Source organism: Pseudopipra pipra, chromosome 3, assembly GCF_036250125.1.
Source record: "Pseudopipra pipra isolate bDixPip1 chromosome 3, bDixPip1.hap1, whole genome shotgun sequence".
NCBI classification, from domain to species: domain Eukaryota; kingdom Metazoa; phylum Chordata; class Aves; order Passeriformes; family Pipridae; genus Pseudopipra; species Pseudopipra pipra.
In genome coordinates, this window is record NC_087551.1 from 46,167,880 (window position 1) to 46,175,652 (window position 7,773).

The 7,773-nt window shown below is 38.1% G+C and overlaps 1 long non-coding RNA gene across 1 annotated transcript; it reads right to left on the bottom strand.

Moving 5' to 3' along the window:
* Positions 1–5,579: 5,579 nt before the first annotated feature.
* LOC135411438 (uncharacterized) lies at positions 5,580–7,531 on the bottom strand. Its single transcript, XR_010429152.1, has 2 exons — positions 7,340–7,531; positions 5,580–5,749 (listed from the first exon to the last, which is right to left on the bottom strand). It is a non-coding gene; the product is annotated as an uncharacterized LOC135411438 (long non-coding RNA).
* Positions 7,532–7,773: the final 242 nt, after the last annotated feature.

Consider the following 7,773-nt stretch of genomic DNA (forward strand, 5'->3'; position numbering starts at 1 on the left):
ACCCATGGAGGAAATGAGCCATAAGGGGTATGGTTAGAGCCTGGGGTTCTGTACAACTATGTGTTACTTCATTTTAATTTAATTGAATCCTTCCTTTAAAATATTATTTTCAATTTTTGGTCTTCAGAAAAAATTATTAAAATAGGCTACTTTTCACCTTTGTCAATAGACTATACACACATTCAAATGTTCCATCATTCTCTAAACCTTAATTTCTGAAGCAGTCATAAGTCCTGAGCCTGCATGGGGGAAAATGTGCTTGAAATCAGAGTTTTAAACACAGAGCTTATAATAAAATTTTCTGCATTTCCTACCACCCATTAGTGATGATCCAATTCAATATGGGCAAAAGAGTGAAGAGATTCTCTCACATGGATTCAAAACCAGGACTACAGAGTTTTTTGTGGTTGTCTTTTTCTTTTCCTTACACTGGCTTCCATTTGACCCTTAGTGTAAGAGCATGTAGTCTTCAAAATTGTTTTATTGCTGCATTTTGATGTGACAGATCACCCTCCAACTCACATTTGGGGGTCCTCCCAATTCTTCAAACAATTCCCACTTGGCAGATAGTAGTGGCCCCAATATCTGGGTACAGTAGTCCTGTACAGTAGATTTTCTGCTGAAAAGTGCATCCATCACAGTAACTCAGGTTTGATAATCATTTCCCATTGCAGGGAGGAGACAAGGACTTATCTGGCTACTGGCCCATTGCTGATGGACTGATTTGTGCAGAGGCTGCCCTACAGCTGAGCATGGCTCTAACAGTCTTGTGAGCTGTTAGAGCCTGTCCTTTTCTCCTGCTTGCTCACCTCTTTTGACACCCCAGTTTCAAACCTTCTTGACCTTACTCTGTGATGCCTCTGCCAGCACTGTCTGGCAGCTCCTTACACTTTGTGAACACCACTTTATATGTTTGCTCTTCAGGAGGTCACCAGGAACTGTCTCCTGCAAGGTCTCCTCAGAGCTTCTGCCTCCTGCTCAAGCTTTACTGCTTGGTCCTTCCCATCCTTTAGGCAGCTCCTCAGAACTCCTAAAGGTACATCACCCATCTTGCCCGTGTGAGGTTTATAGTGTTATCCCAATAGAATGTTATTCAACAATAAGAATTTACTATTTATTTACTGTCATTGTCAGATGGTCCACAAAAAAAAAAAAAAAAAAAGATTATTTGGGGATAGGATTCCCAAAAGCACAAATTATTGCTATTTTTGAGATCCTGTTTAAAATTAATCCTGAGTCTCAGAGGTAAAGAATTCATTACAGATAGATGAGAAATTATGTTTGAAATGTCATCAGTCATGTAAAAAAAAAAAGGTTTTACTACATTTGAAAGAACAAATGTAAGTTATCATTGTCTTTTTTAATCTTTACGAGAGGAATTTTGAAATTAGTTTTGTGATTTCATCAGCCATTTTGTGTTTTATTTTCCTTTCTGAGATTATTTGGATACAGCTGTTTCTTTGGGTGATTATTTTTAGTATTTTTAAATACGCAATTTTTAAAGGTTTCATAAGAATATAACTGTTAAGACAGTGCTTCTTCAGGAATCATTAAGCATAATCATGCAACTATAATCATGCATTGCAAAGAAAAGTAGAATAAAGAATTAATACAGTCGCAGTTGTGATTGCTATGTAATTTTCCTTTTCATACTACTATTGAATTTTATGTACAAAAGAAAAACTCATTTGTAAAGATTGAGAGAAAGCCTTAATTCAAATTTCCCTTAGATGCAGGCTCTGTTTATTTTTTGAAACTGCATTACATATTTTAACTAGTATGTTATTAAACATGAGTTCATCCCAGAAATTAACTTCTACTATAATCAGATAATACATTTTTAATAGCAACTCTCCTATTTAATTTATTATATACATTTATGTATCTGTATATCATATCAAATAAGTAACAGCCTGGTAGAAAAAAAAAGTGAGGGTGATATTTTCTATATTAAATTAAAAGTTTACAGGAGGGTATTTTCACACATAGCTGTCTTATCTGTGTAAGGACCTAGAAACTGGATATTGTCACAGGAAATTGCATAAGAAATAAGAATAACAATTGTTCTCTTCCTCTGTCACTTCCTCCAACACGCATCAAGTCTGCTGGTTCTAACTGGAAGAGCTTTATTGAAACCAATGGAATTGCACCAGTGTCCTTTGGCAGGGAACCTTGCTCTGAAAGTTTCTTTCTCTGGAAGACACTTGGAACCAGATGTAACAGAGATATGATGTTTCCAGAAAAGGTGAAGTGTCTTATCAACATCACTCAGAATAAAGTCTAGCAGAAATTCCTGGAAGGTTTACCTGAAAAACGGTCAAGGAATCAGATGCTGTATCTGCAAGGGTAAAATTATATGGTATGTACTAAATCAACGTGTTGCTAATAAAGTGTTATTATCAAGTTCTCTGCAAGCTCTCTGTAGAAGCATACTTTTCATTCCGTAGCCCAAGGAGCATCATTGCCCCAGAGATAGCAGGAAATGTAGGTGACTGCACGGCAGCTACGAGTCTGCAGCATGCAGAGTCCCACCGGCTGCAATGGTGTGACTGTGACTGATCTTGGAGCAACACCTGAATGCTGTGCACCCAAGGACTCATGCTGTGCTCTTCCTTGCAAACTGCCACACAATGGCTATGGCTCCTTGTTGCCTCTTGCTTTCACTCTTGGATGCTGTATCGCATAAAAAACACTTCTGTGTTTTCCAAGAGTGTTCATATAGTCTTTTTGGAGAAAATTTGCTAGTGCAGTGAGTAACCACTGTGGCAGATACCATCTTCTGGATGAATTCAGCTGAGACATTAGAGATTAAAAGAACTATGGAAATAAGCCTGCCCTATCTGATGCAGTGCTAATCTTTCAAGGCTGCAGAGAAGCCTATGAATGGATTTGTTGCTCTCCACTGCTTTTACTGTCCCTTAGGTAAGTAAGAGAAGATGGCAGTCTCCAAGACAGTCATCTTGGCAGCTATGATGAGAATGTAACACTTTAACACACACCCCCAGTGTCGGTTCAAAAGTTTTTTTGCTGGTGGAGATCTCAGCATAAAATTTTTGTAGTAGGTGTTTCCATGTATGTACACACCACTTGTGCATATAATACAATGAAAGTTTAAGGGAATACTATCATGGAAAACAAGAACACTTTAAGGTGTTCAATACTCAGATTATATTAGAAGTTACAAATACTCAATTGTTATACATTGAAAAACCAAAAAATTAGTTCAAAAAGAATGTTACAACTTTTTCTACCAAAAGCATGGACAAACACATGACAGCTGTAATGGGTTTTAGCATTTTAAACAAATGTCTATGGAAATTTCTTACAGTATACAATAATCACAGTTAATAACTTGTTATGCTGCTACTACACAGCACTGCTAGGGCAAAATAGTAAAACAAGATTTTAGAGAATTTTATAAAGTACTTGGCAGAGATAGGCTCATTATTCCAAAGATAGAAGCCATTCCTGCATCCGCCAAAGAGTTTCCCCTTTCTGTGAAGTATTAAAAGCTTCCAGAGTCCCTGAAAAAGCTAGTACAAATTTTGCCAATTTATGCCAAATTTTGCACTGTGCTTGTTATCACCTTTTTGGTTGGCTTTTGTGTACAAAAATAAAATAATTTGTTTTTTTTTTTAAATTATGCATGTAAATCTTGACATTAACAGCCAGTAAGGACCCTAAACCTGTTTACAGCCTAATTCTAGGTCTTACAAATGCAAGTGATGTTGACACCGCAACTCTACCTGATTCATATACCTACAGATAAACCATTTGCCAACCATTCAAGGGGAATTGGTGAGTTCATCAACTACCCAAACCTTTACTAAAGACAACTCATCAGTTTGTGGGCAAACCCATTGTAAAGTCGCACCACACTGTGAGTGTGGCAGACTTTGAGTTTGAATATCAAAAACCTCAAGCAGAAGAGACATCTTTGTATTTTTGCTTCCTTCTCAACCTTGCTGTGAGCCAAGAAGGACAATAACTGGGAAGCAGGTTCACTGATGCCAGAAGTTCTTGTTACATCTACAAACATTAGTGAAGACTGACACTAAGGGGGACTTTTTAATTTAATGTTGCAGACTACAAATTGAATTCTCAAACTTGAGAATTGCCAACCTGACTAGAAGCTTGACAATTCTTAATAGCCAGGTTACAAATTAATATTTTTTATCTAGTTGAGTGCATAGCATTTTGATAAATTGTCCATTTGCCTGTCTGTTTTATCCAGCTATGCTCTGTTTCCCTTCTAAATCTACAGAAACTCTGTCCATAAGATGACTAATGGAAAAAGCTATTTGAAAATCCCAGAAACCTCCATGCATTTCACATATTCTATTATAATAAGTATTGCTAAGCCACTGAATAAAAATAACATTGTATGTATAAACAGTTTCCTCATTCTTTATTTTTGTGTTTTTTCTTTGCTCCTTTTTCTTATGTCATTGCAGATTTGCAATTTTTGTATATAATTCAATACCTTTAACTTACAAGTCTTTTTCACTCTCATTCCTTGGCTCTTTGGTGTATTTTAGTCCATCTCAGATGTCCTAGAACAGCGCCCTTACTCTGCCGTCAATAACATGAACAAAGGAGGTTTGCAGTTGCACGCACAATAGTCTTTCCCAAATAAACTTCTATCTTCTGGTCTGGAATTCTTAGTAGTTTCAGGTTAGAAAGGCATGATGTTTTCCTTTTTTTTTCCCCGCAGTTAATATCGTCTCAAATTCAGTCTACTATAAGGCCCAGATTCTTTTCTGTGCAATGACTGCAGGGAAATTAATTTCCTACCTTATATTAGTGTGGTTCATCATTTCTGTACAGTAGTTTAAATGTAGCACTCCACACTTTTAGTGAATTAATTGATTTTTTTTCTTCCTCTGACCATTTCTTCAATTTGTCATGATAATCTTGAGCTTTCATCCTGTACTCCAATGTTTCGCAGCCTCTCCCAGGCTTGTATCACCTCCATGTTTATTAAATTCAATCCATTCGACTATCCATCTCATTAATGAGATTACTGAATAGGAAGAACCTTGGTGGCACCAGCATAGGGAGCTTTGGTTCAAATTGACAGCGAGCCTTTAATAATTACTTCCTTTCAGTAATTACTTTCTTCCTTACATTACCATATTTGTGAAAGATGAGGTGCCTGGTGCAACATGGAGCCTGAAGAAACATCTGCTCTCCATGAGCTGCAGAGCTTCCTGTCTTCCAGGGCTGGGAAGTTGTGTACTGTATAATAGGCAGTTTATTTTGTGTTAGCAATTTAATGCACCTGACCTTATACTAAAGCCAGCTTTGTCTGGGAAGATGTACAGACTTGGCTAACCATGAGTATGTGCATATGTTCTTCCTGGTACAGAACTTCCACCTTTCCACAGACCCAAGCCCACATGTATTGTCTAAGGTCAACAAACATGGCAGGTGCTAAGTAGCACTGGCTTTGCATTTAAGCTAATAGGTTTGAGGGAGATCTTTTCTCTTCCTGATGTGCTGCTTTACAGTGTTTCTCAAGCACAGCTCACAATGGAATAGGACAGCAGTCACAAGTGGGATGACTCATACTCATGAGCTATTTTCATCTGACTTCTTATATTGCTCCACTCATAATGTTTTCCATCTGTATTTAGAAGTCTTTTTCAGAGAAAATGAGGTCTTCTGGTGTGAATCCAGTGCTGCCATCCTCAGCTGGTAGCATATCTTCCTGATCTTCTCTGACCTTCTCTTTTCCTCAGTTTTCCCCCTGCGAATATGAAATTGTGAAACATTCTTCAATCATTTGTAGATGCAAGTGATTCCCATTAATTCCCATTTGTATTTTTTATGGTGATTTTTGTCCCTAACCTCCTGGAGAAGAAATCTCTTTCTTTCAGACCACTACGGCATCTAATCACTGAGTGAGATCACCGAGTACCTATGTGTGACATTGGAGTCAACTTATTTCATAACAACTTTCCAATCCTCCGACACATTTTCCTTGCCTTTCATCTACTTAGCAGCAATGGAAAATAACTTAGCAAGTGCAAGACAATGGGTAGTCCCTCCCTTTTTGGGGAGGTTGAGTCTGACAACTTGGTGGAAGAATTCAGCTGCAGCAACTTTGCCAGAGGCAATAGAGAGTTTTTCTTCCTCACCTCCTAAACATTTCTGAAATGACATACTGTGTAGATGTGTGTCCATGAAGGTCTCCACAAACCTGCCCAAGTCAAACATTTATCTCCATTAAGTCATGTGTGAAGATAAGGGCATTCCTGTAGTCAACAAGACGGCACATTGTATTTTAAAATGAAGGATTCACAGGGGTGGCAGCTCATTTGCATGCAAGCAATGTGAATCTAGCAGAGGAGGTGTTGTAAATCACCGAAGAGCTACTTGACAGTGCCACTCTGTGAGTCTGGTTCAGAATTATTAATTAGAGCAGGCTGAGGGTGGTTTGTTTGCATATCAGTTGAGCTAAGCCATGTTGGAATCCCTGTAAATAATAAAGCTGGTTGATTAGGCCTAGTCATTAATTAAGTGTCTTCACTGTGAATAAACAGTGAAATCTTTCAGTTTGCTGGAGACCCCTATGACACTGTGATAAATATGCAGTCGCAAGAGCTTCTATAACACAGTTTGACATCTTCATCTATTAAATTGCAGCTTTCTCCACAGTGACAATGGGTTCAAATCCCTCAGTGGGTGATACGTCTGCCTAATTTTGTTTGTTAAAACACATTACTTTGGAGGTTTCAGATAAGCAGGCTTGAGAACCTGCTATGATAAAAAAAGGGGGAAAAGACTTGTTAATGCTGTAAACTGCAGAGTTCGGTCACCTGCATGGGTCACTTTTGATTGGCATAATAATGCAGGAGATTATATAAAATCTAGTTTTATTGTTACAGGGATGTAAAAGTCATCTATTATTTATTTGACTAAAATGATATATATTTAAAGCTTAATTCACTCACCTCAAATGTTGGTGCTTGAATATTGTTTCTGGTTTTAGTCCACTGCCTCTCAGCGTGAAGTAAGACCAAAGCTAAGAGACCATTTTTAAAAATTATACTCTTTTAAATTAAAGGCAACGGTAAAGGCAATTAAATCGACCAGGTGGGTGATCAACAAGGAGATTTTATCTCGTTATGCACTGATACATAATTGGTGAGGTGAATGTTGGCATCTTTCATCTTCTGGAGGTTTGAATATGGGCAATGTTTGCAGCCAGAATATTGGGCTGACAGACAGATCAATGTGCTGAGCAGACAGTGACAAGTTCCTTTTTCTTACGTAACATATAACTGCTGCATGTAGTGCATGAACATCATCTCCTAAAAAATAAGGGAATCTTTACCGGTTCAGCAGCAGCGCAGAGGTCCACTCCATTCCTGTGAAAGTTAATGGCCTTGTCCCCAAACATTGCCACTCTACAGCATTCTCCCTGTACTCTGCCACAGCAAAAGAGGCCCAAAACAACCTTATTTATAAAAAGGGGTACAGCCATCATTTTGGTATTCTGAACATGGGGAAGAGCTTCTTTACTGTGACAGTGACTGAGCACTGGAACATGTTGCCTAGAATGTTCATGGAGCTTCCTTTTTTGGAGGCGTTTGGACACAATCCTGAGTTATGTGCTCTAGAGGACGCTGCTTGAGCAGGGAGGTTGGATTAGATGGTCTTCAGTGGTCCCTTTCAACCTTAATAATTCTGTGATTTTGTGATTCTTTGATATCCTAACAGCCAATTTAAAGGTGCTGAGATAATTATAATGCTGAGCATGAACATTTG